A 15503-nucleotide genomic window follows, 5' to 3' on the forward strand; every position below is an offset into this window, starting at 1 on the left:
TCTCTTTTCTGATTTTCAGTTATCGCGAGAAAATCGTGCATGACAGGTTCCATTCGAAATTTTATAAAATTAAATTTCATTCCAAAATTAAGTGTTTTTTGCTTCTCTCAAGGTCAAACTTCCAAATCTGGCCGACTGGCACATAATCCCCGGACTCGAGATCGATATCCTCATCGCGTGCTGTCTTCTGCCAGTGAGTCCCAGAAAACCGAGTGTTACTCAAGATACAGTGCCAGTGGTCATTTACAGAAGTTTGCAGCAGACTTAAGCTTATCTACACCCCAAAATTCACAGCCATGTAAAATTTTCACACTATCGCTAAACAGCAATCAAAATCTGCACACACCTGCACCCTTGAATTCTCGCTTTTCAAGCCAATTTAAAATTTCTTTTGTCCCATTCAATTAGGAAATTGTCATGCAGCATTTTCGTTTATATAATAGATATAGCATATTAATAACAATATCTTGTTTTGTTAAAACTTCTTTTTCGTGAACCCAGGTTTCACCCGGATCCACGCCCAAGCCCCCTTTCCCTCTCAAGACTCAAGATCCATTCGAGCCACCTGCTCATCTCGCACTCTTCGCCTTGGAGGTACTGCACCCTGAAGTACTAGATACGGCAAACTGTCTCAACAGTTCCTCTTTATCATCGGAGCTAATCACAATCTCCTCCCAAGCCTTCAGCTGCTCGTAGGATCGCATCCATTCTCTTTGCTCTTGCAACCTCTTTGCTTGGTTGGGTAGTGCCTTCACCCTAGATTCCCGGTTCAAACAAAAGGAGTTGTGCAGGCTCAAGCTCACGTTCTTCGCCAGGTCCTCCTCTAGTATCGATTCCCTCGCCTTGGTATTGTCTCTAGACATTTTACCCACTCTCTTCCATCCTGTCGTGATTGCATTACGATGGATTAACAGGGGTCTCTTGAAAGCTTCCGGCCCAATCTCGGCCTGGAACTGTCGATACTCCTTTTGATGTTTTCTCATGTGATCTTTCGTTGTCATGTACAACCAGGACGTCAGCGTCGCCCGAAACCATGGGAAGTACCTCAAACGGCTCCAGACATGTCTGACTTCCGTTGGTATGGCGAATACCTTGCACGCAGTCTCAAACAACTCGAGTCTCCTACTGTAGTCTATCGCGTATATTGACTCAGCCGTTGGCGTCCCCGCTTCCCGATACTTCGTTATATTCTCTTCTATCCATCTCAGAGCCAACATCGTACTCACTACCAAGATCGTCACCTTCTGTCGGTGATCCGGTAGTCAGATCGACCGGATTTCTTCCATATCCCATACCAGGCAAAGGTTCTTGTGATCTGGATACCACACCGTTTGCGCCAAACAGTGGCATGGGCATTCTCCATGGGTGATCTCAATGCTCCTGAGGTTACGCTCCCCCGAGGCTTCCAAGAGAGGCTCAAGCTCCATCATTTTCTCATGCATCGTGTCGTTGTCTTCCAGGTTTGGAGCACTTCCCACAGGTTTTCCGATCACGTTTTGTCTCTCGTGATCGCTTGTGTTCTCTCTCTCCAACTTCAAAAGTTCTTCTCCCCAGATTTCACTCAAGTCATCTCTCAATTCTTTTGGTACTGTCCCTCTGATTTTTCTCAACAACTTGTGCGAGTGATGCGATATCCTAGCCAACCTCACGCACTTGGGCACTGAGAAGGCCTTGTCCACCAGTACTCTCTGGCTGGATGCTTCCACCATCACCATGTGCAGTGGGTAGTGACTTCCGCACAAGTTGGCCATCATTGACCCTATCAGGGATTTTGCGTTCAATGGCAGGCCATAAGCTTCGCTCATGGGAAACCCCATTTCTGCCTCAAGACCAACCTTCCAGCTCCGGATGTGTTTTTGAGTCACCTGCAACACCCCAGGCCATGATTCTACGCTCAACGCCGTCACCCAATGGTGTTCAGACTCTAGTCTTTCCAATGACTGCAAACTACACATTCTCGAGAAGAATCCGAGAGCTGTTGCTATATTCACCGTGGTTCTCGCGTAACACTCCGCTACTATCTGCACTTCACTTCTCTCCCTTTCTGTGATGTCTTCGAACCAAGTGACCAGGTCTTCTTTTTGAAAGGACAGTATTCTGACGCATGACCGTCCATCGCAGGTGTGCTCTCCGTTTCCACACGTCGAATCCAGACAGCTACCCGGCTCCAATTTCTTCGCTGACCCGGGATTGTTCGTCTTTTCGCTTGGCTCTTGCATCTGAGGTGAGATTAGCTTATGCAGCACACTCAACTTTGCCAGATCTTCATCTTCCGTTGGTGCTAACCTCACTCGCTTGGTGGTTTCCTCGATCAGACTCGCGTGGGGATGTGGACACCAGGAGGGTCTTAGTAGCTTCCATACCACTCCCAAGCTCGTGGTTAACAAGCCATTTCCATCGCCCATGTTCACTTCAACTCTCTTGTTTGAGCGCGGTATGCTTACCACCTCTGGTGTTTTCTCAAGAATCAGGCCCAAGCTCAACCCCTCTTTTTCCACCGCGTCTATTTCCATTATTCTCTCTGTCCAAAACTTCAGTAGCTCCGCTACCTCATGGTTTCTGTGGGCGCCTCCAGTTTCCGAGTCTAAGAAGGGGTTGTAGGCTATTCCCATTACTCCCGACACATATTGGTATTCCCCCTTCTCGCTGAGTCTCGAGTACTGCTCTGACGAGGCCAGGTTACGGTGAACATCATGTTCTTCTTCGAACTTCTTATTATAAAACCTCCGCACCTCGTCTAGCTTTCTGTGGTTCTCTAGGGATTGTCTGGAACCATCTTCCTTTTCTATTCCTGTACTCTGATATACGTTCAAGTTGATCGTTGAGACTCTTTTTTCCATGGTTTTACTTCCGCTTGCTCTCTGTTGGCATGCCAGGATGGTGCTATCAGACATCATCGACATTATCCATCTCAAGAAACACGTGGCATCCTTTCTTCTAGCCAGGCTCAAGCCTGAATTGTCCCTGGCTACGTGTTGCATCAGTGCCTGATACACATCTAGCTTCTTGCTTCCCAACTTCAGCCTGTCATACGAGGTCAGTGTTTCCAACTCTATTCCCACCAGACTCCAGGTGAACATTAATTGTCCTGCAGTTCTAACGAAGGGATTCGCCATTAATGGTGGTGCTGATGAGGGTGTCCTCATTGCTTCTTCAAAATGATCCTTCAACAAACTCTGCCAGGACCTCTTCAGATGATTTGCCATTTCTATTTTATTAACCTCGGCCTTTTGCTGGGTGGCCCAATTGCATCGCTTGCGAGCTACTCCACTGTCCAACTTCTTCCAGCAGTCCTCCATTTCTTTCAATGTTTCAAGGGCCACCCACCACGTCCGGGAAGTGTTCCTCGTCTTGTTCTTCTCCAATGGATCACTCGTCACTTGCTTGCCCATATCCTGATGTGCCTTTGAGATCCATTCTTTGCCGATATCCACTTCCCATGTCTGTCCGTTCGTTGAACCTCTCTTTACGTTTATCTTCTGAGGCTTGAAGTCTTCCTCCGATGTCGAACTGGTGGAAGTCTCTATTTCCCTTTCTACTTCAAGTGGTCTTCTGAGCTCCGAGCTGTTCTTGTATGCCGCCGTCTTGCATCGAGCCAAAACCATGGGCGCCGTCTCTCTCAAGTTTCCTTCCGAAAAAGCATCCACTGAAGGACTACCCAATCCTTCTACTTCTCTCTTCCTCTTGCGAGTCTTCACATTTCTGCTTGAGGGTGTTGTAGCTATCATCACTGATTCGACCTCCCTATCCAATCCTTCCAACTCTTGCCTCCCCCCTGCTCGAGCCTTAAGGATATTAGTACTTTTAATTATATTACTAGTCCCAACCTTATCCCTTTTTATATCATCAACTCTTTTATCTACAGTTTTTTGTTTCAGAGTAGAGCTGTCCTCACATTTTTCTTCTCTAGTCTTCGATCGTGAATTTCTCAGCTCTACCAGCTTGCTCAGCAGCTCTTTTCTCGCCTTCTCATCCAGGCCCGTTCCTATCAGAAGCGGTTCTCCAAATCTTACGACTGTGTCCTACAGTTCCTCCTTGAACTTGTCCATCGTCGTCTCGCTGCCCACTTCTTGATTGAATTCTTCCAAGAACTCCTGCCAAGCATCGTTCTTCAGAGACCCCAGGAATATGTCCTTGTTCCCTTCGAAAGTGTTCCTTTCCCTTTCCTCCGAGCTCAAGAGTATCATCCCCATATTGAAGGTCTCATTTGCCAATGGCAATTCCAGATTCTTCCGGGGGGACGGATTCAGAGGTGGGGTGGCAGTATCTGCCCAATTCTCCTCGCTCAAGTCTTTCAACAGCTCTTGAGTGGTGAGCTCTTCCCCTGATGGCCCTGGTTCAGGCGTATTCCCCACCTCCATGTCTTCACCGGCTTCACTGAGAGTTTCATCCATACTCTCTTCTTCTGATTCATGTCTCCTTCTCTCAAGAATTTTCTTAAATCGGTCCTCGACGGGTCCGCTCCTCTTGTCTCCAGGCGTGTCCACTGACAGTGGTGATGGTGTCGTAGGGTCCAATTTCTTGTACTCCGTCAGGGCTACGTGCAGTTGACCTGCTGCATCTAGTTCTGTTCCCTCCTGTCTCATTTCCACCTGTTCTAAGCCATAGGGTGCCCTGTATTTTCTCGTTGCAAATTTCATGTCGTCCACCAATGCGACGTGCCCCTCCATCACGATCATCCTGCCATCATCCCATATGGGTAGCATGTTCTCAAGTCCCTCCTGCTCAAGAGCTCTCAAGACCTTTCGCACCTCATATCCGGGGGGCTGCGAACCTCTCATCTTTTTCGCTCGCGTCGTCCACGAATTTACCTTCGCCTCGCTAGTATGGAAGTAGACCGCCGCCGTGTAGCCGATGAACAGGGGGTCCCAGCCATCAGTGAAATCCTTCTGCATTTCCTCCGTCGTCATCCTCGCCATTATGGAGGGAACTACCAAGGGACTGTTCATTCCTAAGGTCATCCTCCTGACTATTGGGAACTCAGGCATGGTGGCTGGGAGGATTTCTTTCTCCATTATGGTCTCCAGCTCCCTCTTCACCAGTGCGAAGCACTCCTTCCAGGCAGGAATTCTCAAGATTTCTCGTCCGTCTGCTGTCAATGGGTTCAAGTTCCAGAATTTGGGATACATTTCGATGGGACCCTCTCGCTTGCCTCCCATTCTACATTGTATTTGCCCCCTGAAGTTGCACACTATTAGCTCGGCATCTTTCACCTTTCCAAAGAGTACCGTGTTGCTCATTCGCCCTCTGAGCACCTCCTGCTGACACCAATTTAACGCCGTCCCATCCAGTATACTGATAAGACTCAAGTGCGCTACAGAGTGACGATACGTTGTCACCAGGGGGTCTGGGAACGCGTACGTCACTGCTGGACCATAAATGCAGGTCACCACCTCCTCTAGGCCCCGGATTATCCCCATTGGGTCCGACCTCATTGCCAGGCAAAGGTCCGTCAGCAGAGGCATCCCTCTATTCGTCTTCTTCCATTCTTCTCTCGAGGTTGGATTCTCATCTTCACCCGTCATGTGCCGATTCTGCATCATGAGGTATTGCACTAACAACGTCTTCAACCCTGCGGCACACTTGTAGGAGCTGGTTTCAATGCTCGAGTGGACTCTCCCCATAGACAGAGGCTCTCCATATTCCATTAATCGATGAAACGACACCAATTCCCCATGGGTTAAGAGTAATAGTGCCAGGTACCCATCGACTCGAAGTGTCTCCACTCCTCGACTAAACATGTATGCTGGGCCCATGTTGAACAAGTATCTGGGGTAAACCAAATACAAAGCCAAGAGCAGACTGATGGGCATGCCCAGTATCTCCTGCACGAAGGCTCCAAAGATAGTCGCCGTGGTGCCGAACATTCCTGCCATGAATTCCTTCTCCCAGCAAGGACTCAAGAACTTGAGAACCTCATAATCCCTCCTAGTCCTCAATTCACCCTTGGCGTGCTCTCTCCAGAACCCTCCAATCGTCACTTCATTGGCGGCCGAGACAAATCTAGCCACCGTCATGTCTCTTGTTTCGGCCAGCTCCAGTTGTTTCTCCAGAAAACTCCAGACTTGTTTCACGAGGGGTGGTGCTTCCTCCCTCGTCTTGTTCGTGGCGTTCTCCAGCCTTGGTGTCAAGAATGGCCACCAGCCATTCTCTTGAGTCAATCGATATTTCATCGATTCTAATTGCTTCTCCGTCTCGGCCGCATTTCTTCTCTCGTTACTGGGACCTCTAGACTTGCTGGTGGAGTTTGTGATCTTCACGTCCATACTCCGAAACCACAACCTGGCCGTCAATTGGCTGATCGCCGGGTGATCGTCTATGATGACTGGGCTGAACTTGAGTTGCCTGGCAAAGTTCGATATCTCTAGCAAGAGCACCTCATCTAATACGATCAGGATGTCGGCTAGTCCATAAAAGCCCCTCAGTGCATGAGATATGTCCGCCCATGCCGCCGCCAATTCTGACTTGCGAAGCCTCAGGTTCGATGGCTCCAACTCCCGATTGGGGGCTGCCATTAGAATCCGCCATTCTTTCCCTTCTGCTATCAGGATCAAGACCGCGTACACGAATTGTAGGGCGGGTGGCATATTCGCGTATCCAGGGGATGTGGTAAACACCACCTTCGTCTTGGACCCAAAATCTCGAGACAACATTCTCTTGTACTTCATTCATCGCCGCAAACAACACCTGAATGGCTTCCCATATCTTCCTCGATGGCGGATTTTCATCGCCCTTCAGTTGCTAAAGAAGTCCCACCACGTGCAGGTGATCATTCATTCCTGCAAACAATAGCAGCTCAGGTTCACAGGGCATCTCTGACTTTATTGCCACCACCAGAGTTAACATCTGGTTTAATTCAGCTCCTGGCAAAGAGTATATCAGAGTCTCCGGCCAGAACAACTTGGGAGACGTTCCTTCGAAGTCCGACCCCGCCACAATGACTACTCTCGCAGCAGCTGGATCTGCTCTATCATAAACTGCCAGGGTTTTGGCCAGCTGGGTGCTGCCACAGGGCTTCCCGTACCTGGGATCTTCCGCCAATTTCGAGCCTTCGTAAGCGGCATCCGGCAATTCCATCGATCCTGGATTGAGTAGCTTGTCCACCACTTTCAACTGTGCCGGGGTCGCCAACCTGATCCTGGCGATGCTCGTTCGGTGCTTGGGAGGTTCTGTTATAAGTCCAGGACTCCCCAGCAGCTTGAGAGGTCGGTAGTTAATGGGTCCCATGATCGCTTTTGTGGGAATTCCAGTCAGGTCTGTGGTCTCCATCAATTTCGTTCTCAAGAAGTGCGCCTCATGAGCTTTCAACCAGTCCACGCAATGATGTCTATTCAAATCCTCATGCGACACTCGTTCAATCCCCAGGGTTTCCGCTAATTCTCGCCTGCATTCCAAACTCTCTAGGTCCAGTTCTTTCACCTTCTCAGGATATCTCAAGCGAGCGGTCTCCATAGACCTCTTTTCCCGCTTGCTCTCTGCCACTACCACTGAGGACATCGCCGAGCCTGGAGGTGTTGATGACATCACCTCCTCAGATTCCATTGGCGTGGCACTCTGCAATCGGGTCTGGATGCTCCTCGAACCGTCTCTAGCGTCAACTCTCGTTCCCAAGCGACCAGACAAGGCCCTTGAGGCAAGGAATGGTGGGTTCGGAGGTGGTCCTAAGGTAAATTGGGCTGTCTCTAGCAGATCCGACTCTAGCGTGTTTATGTGTTCCTGGAAGACGTCGTTTAGCCACTCTGCTCCCCGCGGTCTATCGAAATGGATTCCATCATTGGAGGTGTCTTCAGGGAATCCCTCTTTCTCCATGCGCTCTGCCACGTCCAACAGTCTGACAGGGAGCACACTCTTGCGATGGATATCTCGGATCACCTTGTTTAGGTTCCGCACCTTCTCGTTCATCTCCAAGGCATGCTGATCAAACATCATGTTGTAGGGGACCGTACATACTGTCAGCAGGATGGGGTCCATCTGGATCCTCAGCTCCTCAAGAAGGCAGCTCATCTTGTCGTACAGCCTCATTATTTTCCTCGCTTCTCCCCTTGACACATCGTTTGTCCCGATCATCAGGGTCACCGTGTATACTTTAGTCATCCCTAGCATGTCCAGGGTTGCCAACATCTGTGGTGTGGCAGCTCCAGCGAAACTCAAGATTCCTGTCTGCCAATGCGACTGGATCCGGGTCAACACCCGCACCAGGCTGTCCCCTATGATTAGGTGAACTGCACCCTCTGGCACACGAGGTGGCGCGAGATACTCCACCCAGGCTGCATCATGGAAGCAGTCCCTCCTGGCTCCCTGTTCCGCACTCCAATCCAGTCGATTGTGCCTGTGGTACCTTCCCTCTGTATTTTTCTTATAACTCGAGATCACGACGCTCCTGACCGGCTGTTCCCTCCAAGTTGGGGGAAGCTCCGGTCTTGCCGATCTTTCACGGTTTTTCTGTTGTAATTTCTCGCCTAGCTCTTTCAGGCGCGATGAGCCGCCACTCACCTGACTGTCGCTCGAGGTCGAGGTTGGGGTATATCCCGGCAGCACCACATACATTAGTGGACGTACAGGTTGTGTCTCTAGGCCACGCAAGGAAGGCGTCGCGTCATTCGGTATCCAGACTTCCAACCCTTCACTCATGCCCTGGGAGCTTCATCCACCTCCATGCGCGACTCTGGCCTCGAGCTGGTCACCACTCGCTCCTTTGGCCTGGCTCCCTTCTGTGCGTCAAGCTCACGTTGTCGCTGTTCTATTCTCTCCAACTCCGACTTCAGTTGATCACGATTCGCGGCGCTCTCCCGTACCCTTAGTTCCTGCTGATGTTCAACTTTTAGCACCTCAAGTAACCTCAGAGTCTGATCTCGCTCGTTGACTGCCTGGTCTCTCTCCAGCTGAATCTTCTCCCGATCCAGCTTCGCCTGATCCCGATCGAGGTTCGCCTTGTTCCTTTCCTTCTGCGCCTTCTCGAGCTCTTTCTTTAGAACACCCAGATCCGGAAATGCCTCGGTCGTTTGTTGCGCTCGCGTCATCGACGGCACCCTACTCGAGCCCTGGCTTGTAGGTCTTGCTGTTGGCCTAGTCGGTAGTGGGAACTCCCCTGCGCCATATTCAGTGTTGTTACTCAGGCCAGGATTCCTTGCCAAGTCAAAGCCCCTTACTCCTCCATCCACGTTCCAAGACAACCATCTGGTCTGTTCTTGGTTTGATATACCCTCGGTGGTGTACCCGATCATCAAGACAGCCTCCGTTGCAGACTCCCTGCACTCACCCTGGTCCTCCAACTGGAGGATTGCATTCAGCATCACCGCCATTCTCTCGTCTATTTGGGTGTAGTCCAAGTCCCTCAGGCGTCTGTACAGCTCATCAAGAGTGGGCTTCTTCAGGGCCGCGGGCATGGATTTCCAGAATCGGTCTGCCATTCTTCGTGACTTCGGGATGTGTATAGGTATGTGTTAACCAGCTCAAGAATTACCCAACCGACTTAAGTATTACCCAACTCAAGAATTCTCTAGAAACGTTCCCTTGCAATTACTTGCTGTAGGTGCGGATTATCGCGAGTTCAATCAAGATTTCCCTTTCTGTTTCTCGCTTCGAGTATAGTTGGATTTTCAACTTTGTTTTTCAAACTTGATCTGAAAACAGAAAGCATATTAAAACCTCACATGTCATATTCCTAACCTAGAGGCCCCCTTTTTCACCAGTATGGTTAAAATCTTATCATTCTCATATCACTTAAAACAATTCAATTGGAATTTCCTTAAAAGCATGCAGATTCATTTTATGTTTTAGCACCGTTAACTCTTTTTTAAAATTCAATTGTCATGCCAATCATATCTTAAGATCCCTTTACCTGCGCCGCACCCCAGTACCTAACTCAAGACTCCTCCCTCACACCCGACTCGATACCCCCATGTACTCGACTCAGGCGATGCTCAAGTAGTACTTCTTATGAAGATACACCATTATCTCAGTTTCTGCAAAGACCACATGTAGGATAGCGTACAATTCCCTTGGGCTCAGTTTGCCCCTGTTTGGGTCATACACCGGCATTGAGACCTCTGTTATCCCTCTTTCAATCATGAAGTCTCGTAATCTTGTTAGTGCCAATATCACGTGTTTGGGATCAATTGTGTTCCTGTCATTGACCCTCGTTACTAGGAAGCACAGATATTTGCCCGGGACTTGTGCCACTGACGGTGGAAGCGCTGCCATCCCTCCCAGTCCTGGTCTCTGTCTGAACAGAAACTCTACATTCTGGTACTCTCTTTTGAAGTCAGCTTCCAATCTTGATTTGAAACTCATGTCCACCGTGATGCAGATCGCGCTGGTCCTGTTTGACAGGATGAAGTCGCTATCCGTTATCATGATGTTCTCCGAGTATTCATTGGGTATTTCGAATTTCGTTTTGAAATTCCGACCTATAGTAGGCTGTGGCTCTTCTTCCTCCAGTTCCAATTCGCTCGTTTCTCTCACTTCCTTGAGCTTCTTTATCATCAAATTTTCGGTGTGGGTAAGTCCTACCCCCACTCCCCGGACAAAAATATTTATCGACGTCCCCGTCGATGTTGTCGGGTCTGAATTGTCCTGAGGAATGTCCAGTGGCCTGTCTGTTGCCGTCCATCCGAAAAGAGGGTCCTCTGTCTTCATGTAATTTGCTGCTGATACATCGACTTGCTGAATGCTTTGTCCTTCGCGGCTCTCGTCTTTGACATCACGCATCCCTTCTAGAATCCTCAAGTTCGTGTTCTCCCTCCTCTCTATCTCACTCTGTTCGAGATCCGTTTCTACTTCTGGCGTCGAGTAATCATCCTGCGGATAATGACCACCATCGTCAATGACCTGCCATTCCTCTCCGGCTTCCAGTTCGCCTACCTTCAGTAATTCCTCGCCCAAATTGTCTGGCTGTATCCTATCGATCAAGAAGTCATCCCCGTACCTGTTGTACCTCATGCCGGTGCGTTTACGATTGCCAGTCCTGGTTTCCGGTGGGGTTGGTCGATCCGGCTCCATCCACTTCGGCACCTCGTCTTGCTCCGGGTCGTCCCAGTCTTCTTCTACAAATGATCCTGCATCAGACCCCACTCCTATCTTTTCATTGTCGTCCAAACTCAAGTTCTCATTACTATCATTTTTCTCTCGAGTACCTTTCTCATTCACTTCACACGCTGGCTCTACCACCAGGTACTCAAGACCCTCCATGTCCTTCGGTATGCACCAATCCTCTGGGGACGGGACGTGAGGCTTCAGATTTTCATAATGTGCCGCTCGCCCAGTACTCAAGCGATAGAACCGTCCTTGTTGATGAACCTCCGTTATCATGAATGGTCCCCTCCACTTCTTGAGTAGTTTCTTTGTTCCCTTGGGCGGTATTACATTTTGGAAGACCCACACGTATTGGCCCACTTCATATGGCTTTGCTCTTAATATTTTTTCGTCGTATTTCCTGCGTTGCCTCATTTGCGCTTGCGCCGTGTTCCTCCTGCATAGCTCGTTCAACTCCTGTTGTCTTTTGATCGCTTCTTTCACATATGCCTGAGGCGACGTCCTTTTCCCCTCGTATTCCGGGTAAAAGAATGTCAGAGGCATTGCTCTCTCCCTGCCCGTCAACATCATGAAAGGACTGATGCCCGTAGTTGAGTGCTGTGTACTGTTGTAGGCTCCTACTACCTGTGGCAGGTATTTGTCCCAGTCCGTCATGTATCTTGAGCAGTACACCCTTAACATGTTGACCAGTGTCCTGTTTTGTCTCTCTACCAACCCATTGGTCTGCGGATGATAGGTCGTCGAGTGTGCTTGAGCAATGTGCGATCTCTTCATCAATTCTTTTGTCAAGTCCCCCACAAAAGCTTTGCCGTTGTCCGACTGGAAAGTCATTGGACAACCATACCGCGATATCCAATGCGTTATCAGATGATCACATGTCTCTTCGGCCGAGGCTGTCTGGCACGGAACCGCTTCCGCCAACTTTGTGAAGTGATCTATTATAACCAGTATCTGGTTGTATCCCGACTCTGTCATGAAGATTTTTTGATGGTCTATCTGCACCACTTCATTGAACTCCGAGCTCTCAACGGACTTGAGGGGAAACTTCATCTTCCTTGGGTCTTTTACCTGGAGACATGCCAGGCAGGCATTCACCCATCTCTCGCAAGCTTTTCTCATTCCTGGCCAATCAAATCTGTGAAGTATCCTTTGTTGTACTTTGTCTATCCCCTGGTGACCCATCTGGTCGTGTGATCTGAAAAGCACCTCTGTCTGGTACAATTGTGGTAGTATGATGAGGTTGTGTTTGTGTAATATCTTTTCCTCATCTCTCCTCTTGCACGCTACCACTCCATCAGCTGTGTGATAAAATAAGTCTTTCTTTTCTTTGTAGAACTGGCTCAAGATCTTGTAGCTGTCTTCCTCAAGTTCCCCCTTCTCCTTGACCCCCGACTGGATCCATTTGGAGAGGTTACTTGTCATTTTGTCATTCTTCTGGGCTCTTATTAGGTCTGACAGCCTATATCTTGCCTTGATATGCTCCTTTAGCGCCATGATCTGTCCATTCATCTCACCAGGGTTGTGGATGTCATCACTCAGTTTCACGCATATCATCCTTTTCACGATTTTCATATCATCTTCTGGCACCAGATTCGTTCTGATGTTTGAGTTGCATGATAGTTCCCTGAATGGTTTCCTTGCGACCGCAATTTTCTCAAGTTCCTCACCACCTCGCATCTCCTGTATGTCCATGTTGTATGTTCCTGAAGATGGATCCGTCTGTAACTCCCTGTCGTGGTACCTTGTCTTCTCTTCCGCCAGTATCATGCACAGACTGTCCTGGTTTTCGCTGCTCTCATCCGAGTCTTCATCCCATCCTTCACGCTCCCCGGACAATTTTCCTTCTCCGGTTCCTTCTTCCGTGAACCTGGAACACTCCCCGACTCTTGACCTAGTCCCAGGTGTTCAGTATCTTCCTTGAACGTCACTTTCTTTTTCCTAACCTTGGTCTGCTCCAGAATGTCTTCGGGGATTTTGTCAACTAGTGACCGCACGACATCTTTGCTGTCAGTGACGCTTCCTCTTGATGAGTCAGTATCGTTCACTGTCTCTTTTCTCCGAAGTATAGTGAATTCCGGTTTCTCTTTACCCTTCTCCTGGATCACTGGCTTATCATCTGATAGTTTCTCGAGCAACCTCATTAAGTCATCATCTATCTGTGCAGTTCCTGCTTCCATCTGGTTAAGATCATAGCCTTTTGCCTTGAGCGTCTCCTTCACGATCTTCGACTTGAGTATAATCTCAATCGGAATCCTCTTGCTCTTCCTCAAGATGGTCTTCTCTGGAGGCTCTTTAGGCAATTCAGGATGATCTTCTATCGGTTTGCCTGACTTGTCCAGCCATCTCGTGAGTGGAAGACTGTCGTACGTTTCCTTGTCCATGAATGAGAAGCCATCTTTGATTTCAGGTCTGTCTGCTTCTCTTTGCTCTTGTCTCTCATAGAACTCCGTCTTCTTACTCAAGCTGTCGGCATTCTGATGTTTATCTCGCGTTCTATGCTCAATTATCATGTTGTATCCGTCCAGGCGCACCATCCACCTCCCAATGTAACTTTGGTCCATTGAGTACGTTTTCAGCCAGCTCAGTGCTCTGTTGTCGACTCGCAACTTGAATGGCTCACTGCCCAGGTATGCCCTGTATTTCTCGACAAAGGTAACCACCGCGAACATCTCAGCTTTCGGTGCTCCGTACTTCATTTCCGTGTCACTCAGGACTTTGCTCCCGTACGCTATTGGTCTCAAGACTGTCTTCCCATTCCATTCTTGTTCTTGGTGGAGAATCCCAGAAATCGCGACCACCGACGCATCCGTGTCCAGCACGTACATCCCTTTCTCAGTCGGCATACCCAGTACTGGTGCCTCACATAGCTCTTTCTTTATCCTCTGGAATGACTCTTCTGCTGCGTTGTTCCACGTGAACTTCTTGCCCTTGTGTCTCATTAATTGTTGCATCGGGTATACCTTGTCTGCATAGCCTTTGATGAACTCTCTATAATAGTTAGCGAAACCCAGGAAGCTCATCAACTGGTGCTCTGTCTTCGGTGATTTCCAGGTCAGGACTGCTTCCACGGCGTCCGTATCAGGTCTGATGCCGTGCTTGTCTACCATCCTGCCCAAGTATTTTATTGAGTCCTTGAGTATCTCGCACTTTGATGGTTTACACTTTAGCCCCGACCTCTTCATGCATGCAAACACTTCGTCTAGTCTAATGTGGTCTTCCAGTGTTGGCGTCGCTATTACCACGTCATCCACGTAGCACTATACCAGGTTACCATACTTCTTCGTTACGCCTATCAGCGCGTGTGCCATCAACCGCTGAAACGTGGCTGTGGCATTGCAAAGTCCAAACGGCATCCGTTTCCATTGAAACAGACCCAACTCGCAGGCAAACCCTGTCTTGTCCCTGTCCTGCTTCCTTAGTGGTACTTGCCAAAAGGCCGAGCCTAAATCAAGAGTCGTAAAAAATTTTGCATCACCTAACTTCGAGAGGCTCTCATCAATCCTAGGTATGGGATAGGCATCCTTCACCGTGACGGAGTTCAGGTATCGAAAGTCACAACAAAACCTCAACTGGTCGCCTTTCGTTTTGGCCATCACTACTCCACACGCCCACGGTGACTTGGATGGTTCTATCATGTCATACTCTAGTAACGTCTCGATCTCTTTTCTACACGCGTCCGATTTGTGTGGGGTCATGCGCCTCGCCCCCTCCCTGTGTGGTACCGCGTTTTCCTCAAGTTCTATTTCATGCTCAACGAAATTACAACACCCGATATCCGCCTTATGCCTCGAAAAAACTTCCTCGTTCCGCTCTAGTACGTCCTTGATGGCTTCGAGCTGTTCATCTTTCAGTTTGCCCCTCAAATGTTCAATCTCCGGCAGGAAGGGTTTTTCATTTTGCATTTCATCTAGTGTGGGTCGCTCTGGAAAGTTCGAACAGCTCGAAAGACCATCATCCGTTTCTGACTTAAGTGATTTAATAAGACCTGAAGAATCTTTTATTTTCTGCAATCGTCTCAAGATACAAATTTTGTCCCTGTGATTGGGACAATCAACAACTTCATTTTGTTTTGAGTTCTCAATTGTTTCATATCGAGTTTTAACCGGTAAAGCATATCCCAGTTTCCTCCCTCTCTGTATCGTGATCGGTATATCAAGGGTATTCAACAAGACACTGACGCAGAGGCCGCTCTTCGTTATCGAAAATGATCTTCCTAAAACAGCAGCACTTTGACTATTAGGATTCGGAACTATGCACACTTGCTTGTTGTCACTTAGTTCATTGTAATTTTTCATCCTCAAACTTACGATTGCCGCTTCATTAGCTTTTAGCCTCACCCTCCTACTCAAGAATACCGGTGCTTTGTTTTCATTTGCCATTATTAAATTTACCGGTTTAATTGCGTACCTCCTATCCGGGTTCCGTATCCTGAACATTGCGTTATTTAGATCAATCGTTACGTCAAAATT

General features: G+C 48.7%; 1 protein-coding gene across 1 annotated transcript in view; it reads right to left on the bottom strand.

The window, feature by feature from the left end:
- Positions 1-15017, bottom strand: part of LOC134839262 (uncharacterized) — a 354799-nt gene extending 339782 nt beyond the window's left edge. Inside the window, exon 1 of the mRNA XM_063854757.1 lies at positions 15008-15017. The gene's annotated coding sequence lies outside the window, so the exon portion shown is untranslated. The remainder of the gene's footprint in view (positions 1-15007) is intronic.
- Between the last annotated feature and the right edge of the window lie 486 nt (positions 15018-15503).

This window comes from Symsagittifera roscoffensis, chromosome 2, assembly GCF_963678635.1.
Source record: "Symsagittifera roscoffensis chromosome 2, txSymRosc1.1, whole genome shotgun sequence".
Lineage (NCBI taxonomy): Eukaryota > Metazoa > Xenacoelomorpha > Acoela > Convolutidae > Symsagittifera > Symsagittifera roscoffensis.